At 45.0% G+C, this 8,759-nt stretch overlaps 1 protein-coding gene across 3 annotated transcripts in view; it reads right to left on the reverse strand.

Annotated features, from left to right (window-relative positions):
• Positions 1-6,424, reverse strand: part of GATAD2B (GATA zinc finger domain containing 2B) — a 62,025-nt gene extending 55,601 nt beyond the window's left edge. The window contains exon 1 of one of the 3 annotated variants that reach the window (XM_081122137.1): positions 6,145-6,424. The gene's annotated coding sequence lies outside the window, so the exon portion shown is untranslated. The remainder of the gene's footprint in view (positions 1-6,144) is intronic. The other 2 variants (XM_081122135.1, XM_081122136.1) reach the window with 2 other exon arrangements.
• Between the last annotated feature and the right edge of the window lie 2,335 nt (positions 6,425-8,759).

The following is an 8,759-nucleotide window of genomic DNA, read 5'->3' on the forward strand; positions in this document are numbered from 1 at the left end:
GATTTGATTCCCCATCAGGGCACGTGCCCGGGTTTCAGGCTCGATCCCCAGAGGGGGGCCTGCAGGAGGAAGCCAATCAATGACTCTCTCACATCGTTGATGTTTCTATCTCTCCCTCTCCCTTCCTCTCTCTGAAATCAATCAAGATAAATTTTAAAAAATAAATAAATAAAAGGGAACATGACTGCCCGACCAGTGTGGCTCAGTTGGTTGGACATCCTCTCGTGAACCAGGAGACAGAGGTTTGATTCCCAATCAGGGTACAAGCTCCAGTTGAGGACTCGGAACCCCAGTTGGGGGAGTGCAAGAGGCAGCCAGTCGATGTTTCTCTCTCATCGATGTTTTTCTCTCTCTATCCGTCTACCATCCTTTCTCTAAAGTCAAGAAAAAATATTTTTTTTAAAAAGGAACAAGACTAAAAAGCAGAGAGAACTGTAAGAGATTACGGCAACATTCCGAATTAAGTGTTGTGGGCTTCAATTAGAAGACCAGCAATTGAAATACAGGAAATGGTAGAGATTCAGAAATATTTAAAAAGTAATGGATAAGAAAGAGAGACTGACAACAATGCTCACATTTTTGGCTTAGGTGACTCAATGAATCACAGAAGGGGAACTGATGATAAATATGTTGAGTTTGAGGTATCAATGGAATAGAGGTAGGCATGTCCAGCACACTATAGACAATTGGAAACACAGGACTAGAGTTGAGAAGAGATGTGATAGTATTTATATATATGAAGATTTTTTTCAGTAACCAAGTATTATTTACCATTTCAATGGGAGGGCAATTATTTTATAATCATTATTTGTACAATGTTTCAAAGTTCACAAAATGTTTTAAGATCTCATATTATACTTATCACACTTCATACTTTCATTATAAACAAACATGAGGTTAGGAAAAGTTATTATTCCTACTTGATCAACAAATATTTGAGCATTAACTGTATGTCAGGTACTGTAGTAGGCATTAAACAAAATACAAAATAAAGCCATGCCTTCATAGATCTTATACAATAGGAGGGAACCGAAAAGCAATAAATGTAACATATAAGTACATTATAAAGTTTCAAGTGCTATGAAAACAGAGTAAAGAAGGATTAGGAATGAGAGGTGGTAGTTGAAGGTATAATTTTAAATAGGGGTATAATTTTAAAAAGGTGACATTTAAGCAAAGACTTGAAGGAAATTAGAAAATTCATTTGTGTTATCTCTGTGCGGAAAACTCGCTATTTCCCACTGGAGGGAATAGCTAGGGCAAAGGTCCTAAGATAAAAAATGTGACTGAGCCTGCCAGGCGTGGCTTGGCTGTTGAGCATCGACCTAAGAACCAGGAGATCACGGTTTGATTCCTGGTCAGGGCACATGCCACGGTTGCGGGCTCAGTCCCCAGCTGGGGCATGCAGGAGGCAGCCAATCAATGACAACTCTCTCACCAATGATGTTCCAACTCTCTCTCCCCCTCTCCCTTCCTCTCTCTGAAATCAATAAAGATATACTTGGGGGGGAAAATGTGGCTGAGCCCTGGCCGGTGTGGTAGGGCTCAGTTGGTTGGAGCATTGTCCAGTGCATGGAAGGATTTTGGGTCCGCTTCCTAGTTAGGGCACATACCCAGGTTGGGGGTACAATCCCCAGTCAGGGCAGGTAAGGGAAGCAACCAAGTGATGTTTCTCTCTCTCCCTCTCCCTTCCTCTCTCTAAAAAAAAAAATCAATTAAAAACATATCCTCAGATAAGGATTAAAAAAAGGAGTGTGGCTAATATACAGGGGTGGGCAAAGTAGATTTATAATTATAATACAAATAAATAATACAATAATTAATAAGTAATATAAGAATAAACTGTTTCACATACTCACAACTGTAAACCTACTTTTGCCCATCCCTGTATTTAAGGAACAAGTCAATGTGGCTGGAGTGGAGAGAGCAGAGGGAGAATGATAGGTAATCAAAAGAGAAGAGGGGTGGGGAGGGCAGGCAGATCACATAAGGCCACTATAAGGACCGACTTTTACTCTGAGAGAAATGAGAATTCAAAAATTACGAGCCTTACTCAAAGTCATATAGTTAATAAATGGCAAAGCAGCTAGGATTTCAACCAGGATTTCTAGACTCTTATACCTGTGTTCTACTATTCCAATTTGCCACTTATTAGCTGACAACCTCCCTCCCAGGAAATGTAAATTTAAAAACTCTCAAAAAGCTAACTTTATAAATACCTTTAAGGTAAGAGATGCACAAGCTCTCCAGTTAATATTTCTAATCCCTCACAACCATAATGGGAATCCTAATGTCTAATCTAAATCCTACTAACATTGCAGTCTATATTTTAGGATATTACAAATCCCACCTTCCCCCCAAATGAGACAAAATCAAGAATGCTTTGATCACAAGGCTTAAAGCATGACTTTCAGGTTCAAGTAACAGTAACCTGAATTATTTTAAAAATGTATACTAGCCAGATGTGAAAAGCAACCAGGGAATGGCTCAGGAAGTATTGTCATTTCCCTTAATAGTTCACTGGTATGTATTAACAACAATTATTTTGTCAAAGAAGCTTTTGCAATTACTAATGACTCTTTGAGGTCTGGCATTTAACCACTTCATACCTCAAAAGTAACAAAATATATGCTCTTATTCATCTGTTGCTGTTGGTACTATAACCCAAAACTCTTGATAGTTTGACAGTTGATGGCAACTTAAGGCAATGGCAAAAATTAGAGGATTTTGAAAGAGACACCATCTAAGAAGTATATGAGACAGGTTAAGCCTTTAATGGTCCTGGGTCAGTCCTTTCCTACTGGATGAACTCAAACTGCATAGGAATATTTCACATATCCATAAGAGAGAAGGTAAAAGATGGAATATGAGGAGGGAGCATTTCAAATCAGATCTATTCAGAAGCTTTCATCATTATACAAATAGAGGAGCCTCTCTGCTTCATGGACCCCGGAGCCACCAAAATCCCCAACCAGTAACCTATAGAAAAAGCATCACAGTACTAAGAATAAACCAAATAGTATGGCTAACAGAAGCTTTCCCCCCCCAAAGCCAGTCCTTTTCAACAGAAATTGAACTTCCTTATGTGTTATCTTTTCCCATGCTTAGCCAATGCAGGGGAACTGCAACTTTGTGTGGCAATGTCTGATAGGTTGCATTTTCTTCTGAGCAAGAGGTGGACAGCTTTATGCCAGGACTAGATTTATAGTCAATCTGGGTGTGTGCCTTTTTTCTTTCTTCCCCTCCAAACTGCCTCAGAAAATGCGTGACTATTGTGCCTTGATATGTAATGATGCAGGGCTTTAAGTACTGCAAAGGATGTGGAAAAGAAAGTCCCTCTGTCCCAGTGATGGTTCAAATCTTACGATTTCTATAGCACCTGTTTTAATCAACCAAAGCTGGTTTGGTTTTTCTCAATGAGCCAAACAACATGAGCATTCTGAGCTGAATGCAGAGGGTCTGCTTGTCAGCATGATTCCCAGTGGGGTGGTATGCACCCAAGTCTAGAAACCAGGACAGCACAGTACTGTTCCCCTACACATGAAACTCCAGTTTGGTGGGTGTGGGATGCAAAGTAGAAAAAAAACAGTAAATTGAAACGAGAGGCCTGGTTTCCATACAAGACACTGCTTAAGGTTGGTATGAATCTGGAGGTCCCAGAAAAGGATTAGGATACTATTATTGACACACTGACCCTTCTTTCATACTGCTGTTCTCTAACCACCAAAATCCAACCTGGTGGCCAGGCCCAGCTAGAAGGGTGAAAAAAGGTGTGAGGTGGGGGTGGGACATGGGGTCCGGACGGGAACATTTGTCCCCCAAAAGGGAGAGGGCAATACAGAGGTTTTTGAATGTACTTTAACACTATGAAGTTCAGAACAAATTTCTCACATCTCCCTCCCCCACCTCCCTGTGGCCTTATGCTGTTAAACACAGCAATAAAAGTTACTGCCAGAACTTAGATGTGAAGTGCTGATCAGGGAACCTGGTTAACATTGTTCCTAGATAAGTATTTGAATGCTATTCAGACCCTATTCTGACTGCCTCTAAACAGGAAGTTAACAGACATCACACACAGGGGAAGCAAACCACAGTGTCATAAAACAAAGATGGATGCTGCTGTCAGCTACAAATCACTCTCACCTCATGGAAAGTGTTCTTAAGTAAGGAACAGGCAGAACAAAAGTCCATAAGCTTCACCTCTTCTCAAACTGGGTCACTCAGCCCACAGGTCCAGCCTTCTGATTCCTGCTGATTAATACTTATTTTCTTCATTCTTTACTGTGATGACCATCACTGTCACTAGACTAAAACCTATATTCCTCTAAAAACGGAAGACAGCACTACCAGATTAGTACTGCCATTACCTCATTATTCATACAACCTATCTGCTCAAGAAGCCCAAGGAAAAACTATCCTTAACCTAGCCCATCCCAAAACAGTCAGAGGTTGGATATCAGTCACAAAAAAAGCAGCAGCATTTCCAACAGGTGTGAGCCTTCCCTGAAAATATACTGAGCTCCTCCTTAGTAACACCTTTAGCAGCTCCAGAAGTAGCCTCCTTCCCAATCAAGTACCAACAGAAATGCTACTCGAGGACAATACTCTTATCAAGACTGCTCCAGCACCAAAAACATGAATCCAAGAGGTTATCAGACTTTCAGGAAGAGTCGGTGTATCAAAGAAAAAGCAATAAAGTTACCACTAAACTCAGAAATAGGTTAATCTCTGACATATAGACAACATATAGACACCATGTTGCTGCCAGAAAACAATCAGAAGTCATCTGCACTGAAAGGGGGGTTGGACAGCTGGAGGAACATTTCTTTTACTTTTGTATCACATATATGCAGTCTATTCAAAAAATAAATTTTTAGAGAGAAACGTCAAAACCTCAAAAACATCAGTTCTTCTCCAACACAGATCTGCTAAACCTGCTTTTACTCCAGCTGCTGCCCAGTACAATTCTCTCTGTTGCAGTCTGCTCTTTTGCTTTGCTAAAATTTATTAAGTATCTCCCAGCTCTGTTTCACACAAAAGGCCTTCAAATAATCATTGATCAGAAATGAGAAAACTGGTTCTTGGGAGGCTACCTGATTCTCCAGATGACAGGGCAGAAAAGGTTGGTAGTTAGCCACCCACCTACCCACCACAGTGCCTCCATCTCCAGCTTAGTGAGCTAACATCTTGTGTTTGGAGGGAAGTTAATGCTGAGAAAGAGTGCAAAGAGGCTACCATACCTTTATGAGGAAAGAAAGGTCCCGGGCCAGCGAATGGCACCCAAACCTCTGCACTTACAGGAATGGCTAGCTCCTTAGCGTAACTGAAGCAAAAAGTACTCTTAAGTCCCGGAATGGTTAGGGAAGGGTAAGTTCTGGTTCCATAGACCCTCAGGCACTGAACTGGGATACAGATCCGATGTGCCCCAGAAGCCTAGCTGAGGAAAGGGGTGGTTTAGTCCCTATAGAAAATAAGTATCCAACACAGACTGAGACAATTCCTTTTTCCTAAGAGAGGGCGAGGGAACCGTGGACGACGAAATAAAGGGGTCGGGTTTTGCGCTCCTAATTCCTTTACCTAAATAAAGATAATTATCTCGTGCTTCCTTTACCCTTCAGGATCCCCCATTCGTCCCAACCGCCGCCACACATCACACTGAAAGCAGGGAGCGGCCCCCGCACCCTGAGGGCACCCCTGGGGGTGGAGAGTTAAAGGGGGGCGCGTAGAGAGGAAAGGAGGGGAGCATGGCGGGCATGAGGCAGTGAGTGAAAGCGGGGATGGCGGGGGAAACGGGGCGCGAGGGAGGGGAGAAAGAGTAAAAGGAGAAGGAATGAAGGGACACGAGCTGGGGGCGCGCGAGGCCGAAGTGAAAGACCGGGGCGCGCGCACGGAGCGGGGGGAGGGGATGAGGTGAAGGGGGAGCGCGATGCGGGGGCGCGCGGTGCCGGGGTGGGGGGAGGGGGACGCAAGGCGGGGGCGCGCGGGCGGGCGTCGGCTCGCGGGCGCTTCCCCTCCCCCGCCCCTCCACCTTTCCCTTCCCCCACCTCCGTCACCACCGCCTCCTCCCAGCCTCCCTCCCTTCCTAGCTCCTCACCGCCCCCGGGCGGGCAGGCGGCCAGGCTGGCCTAGGCCAGAGCTCCTCACCTGGCGGTGGCGGTGTAACTCCCGGCTAGCTAGCCTCTTCAGGCGGCAGCGGAGGCGTCGAAAAAGGAAGAGGCGACGGCACAGTGGATTCCGGACCCCGCTGACCGGACCAGGGATGGGGGTGGGAGAGGGGGGCGGGCCGGACCGGGACGGGCGGGCGGAGCAGACACTGCGGTACAGACGGGGGCAGCGGCGGCGGCGGCGGCTGCACCGGCGGCGGCACCACACAAACAAGGACGCTGATTGGGCAGCTGCCAAGCGCCTCGGCTCCGCCTTCTCCACACGCCACGACGCCCATTGGGCGACCTAAGCCGGCCTCCCCGCCCTCTTCTTCTAGGCCATACCAATAGAAGTTGGGATGCCGAGACTACACCCCACCCTTGAAGAGTGAGTGGCTGGGGAAGAGATGATTGGCGTACCTGAGACCCAATACTAAACGGAGGAGGGGGATGGTCTAGCGGGGGCGCGTTAATGGGTACCTCGGCCAGTCCCAGACACATCCGGGTCTTCAGCAGTCCATTAAGTGTCGGGGGTTAAAAAATCGCTTCAGGCTGCAACTTTACCTTGGAGACGTTTTGGTCCCCAGGCAGCCGCCGTACCCTAGAATCCCAAAACCGGGATTCCCCTTTGGCCAGCTCTCGTTCTTCCAATTCTAAAGATGGAAAGTGGTGAACGGCGCTCGGCTCTGCGTTAGGTGGTGTTTCATCCTGACAAAATCCAGGAATTTCACGATAGATAGAAGTATCGTTAGGCACTTGGGCCTTGCTGTCTATTTGGGGCGTGGCCTGTCTCCGTCTGCCAAAGGCCTTGAGCTTCCTGGTCTTCATGTACCCTAGCACGGTCCTGTCGTGACTAAACCACAGCAGCAGAAAAAAGGCAGCTAGCCAAATTGCTGAGAAATTACAGTGTGCAAAGCCCTCCTAGTTCCTTCTCTCGGGATCTTGTCTGGTTAGGTTCACAGTGAAGGAAAGAGCCTCCTACCCCACTCCACCTGATCAACTCAAGGCCCAACTCTTCTTGCACGCCTCCCTACTTCCCGGGAGCTGTTAGGCCCACCTAAGCTTTCTTAACATTTCTTGAGCACCTCGCAGATAAGGAACAAGTGTCGAGGGAATTATAATAGCTAATGTTTTGGGAAAGAGGCTGTGCCAGGCACTGTGCTATTATACATGCGTTATTCTTTTAAGAGCTTCACATGGATTATCTTACTCCTCATAACTGTGGAGTAATTGTTATCATTTTACAGATGAGGAAAAATGAGGTACAGATCAAATGGCTTACCCAAAGTTACACATGCTAAGTGGCAGAGCTGAAATTCTAATTCAGATAGCTCAAGAAACAGGCTCAGAGAGGTTAAGTAACTTGCAAAGGTCAGACATCTGATTAGTGACTAAACAGTGGTTTGAACCCAGAAACAACTGATTCAAGAAGCACTAGAACATGTTTTTCAAATTATTTAGAAGTCATGCTCTGCAATGGAAATTAAACTAATGAAGGACATGGCCACACACTAATGAAGGATCCTGAACACACACACACACACACACACACACACACACACACACACGCAGAGGCATGTCCCAATTCTTATTTTAAGTGGGTAAAAAACCTTGTTTCATTCTAGTATAGTGTCCAAGTAAAGAACATGGTCTCTGGAGTCAGACTACCTGGGTTTGCATCTTTGCTCTATCTCTTACCAGTTGTGTGATTTGGGTGCAAGGTACTTAATCTCTATTCTCTATGCCTTAATTTCCCTGTCTGTAAAATGGGAATGACCGATAACAGTACCTAGCTCATAGGGTAATTGTGAGGATTATAAAATAGTCCATTTAAAATGCTCAGGATGGCCCAGCTGGCGTGGCTTAGCGGTTGAGCATTGACCTATGATCCAGGAGATCGCAGTTTGATTCCCGGTCAGGGCATGGGCTCAATCCCCAGTAGGAGCCATGCAGGAGGCAGCTGATCAATGACTCTGTCATCACTGATATTTCTATCTCTCTCCCTCTCCCTTCCTCTCTCTGAAATCAATAAAACATGTTTTTTTAAAAAAAGAAAGAAAATGCTCAGGACAGTGCTAAGGATACATTAAGTACTCGATAAATAATAAATAGTAACCTACGGGTTTTCCTCACTTTTCCAACAATTTCACCCTCTTAGTTCAAAATTCAGCTTCAGTTGGTATTCTACCAATAGTAGTTGTACTGAACTGAAAATTATTTCTCTAACAACCCCTTAATTTCAGTGCTTTCACTGACTATTACTTAATACACATGATAGAGGACCTATTATGTCATCAGGCACTCTTCTATGTTCTGGGGCTGTAACAGTAAATGAGACAGTCATTGCCCTCATGGAGGGTACAGTCCTTTTTCCCTAACTTGCTGCTTTACCCATGATCAGTCCAATGTGTTCTCTGCTGTCTGAAGGGCCATTCTTTAAGGGCTGTGAGGAGACATAAGAAATGTGTTGGTGGATACCAGCCCAAAGAAGATACTAATGAGGCCTGAGAAAATGCCTTCTAACAAAATTAAAATCAGGCCATGGAGGGGGACTTTTAATCTGGAATAACCAAGTTCCAAGGAAGACAAGTGAGGCCACTGCTGTAGTGGACATGA

This window comes from Miniopterus schreibersii, assembly GCF_964146895.1.
Source record: "Miniopterus schreibersii genome assembly, chromosome: 19".
Classification (NCBI taxonomy): Eukaryota; Metazoa; Chordata; class Mammalia; order Chiroptera; family Miniopteridae; genus Miniopterus; species Miniopterus schreibersii.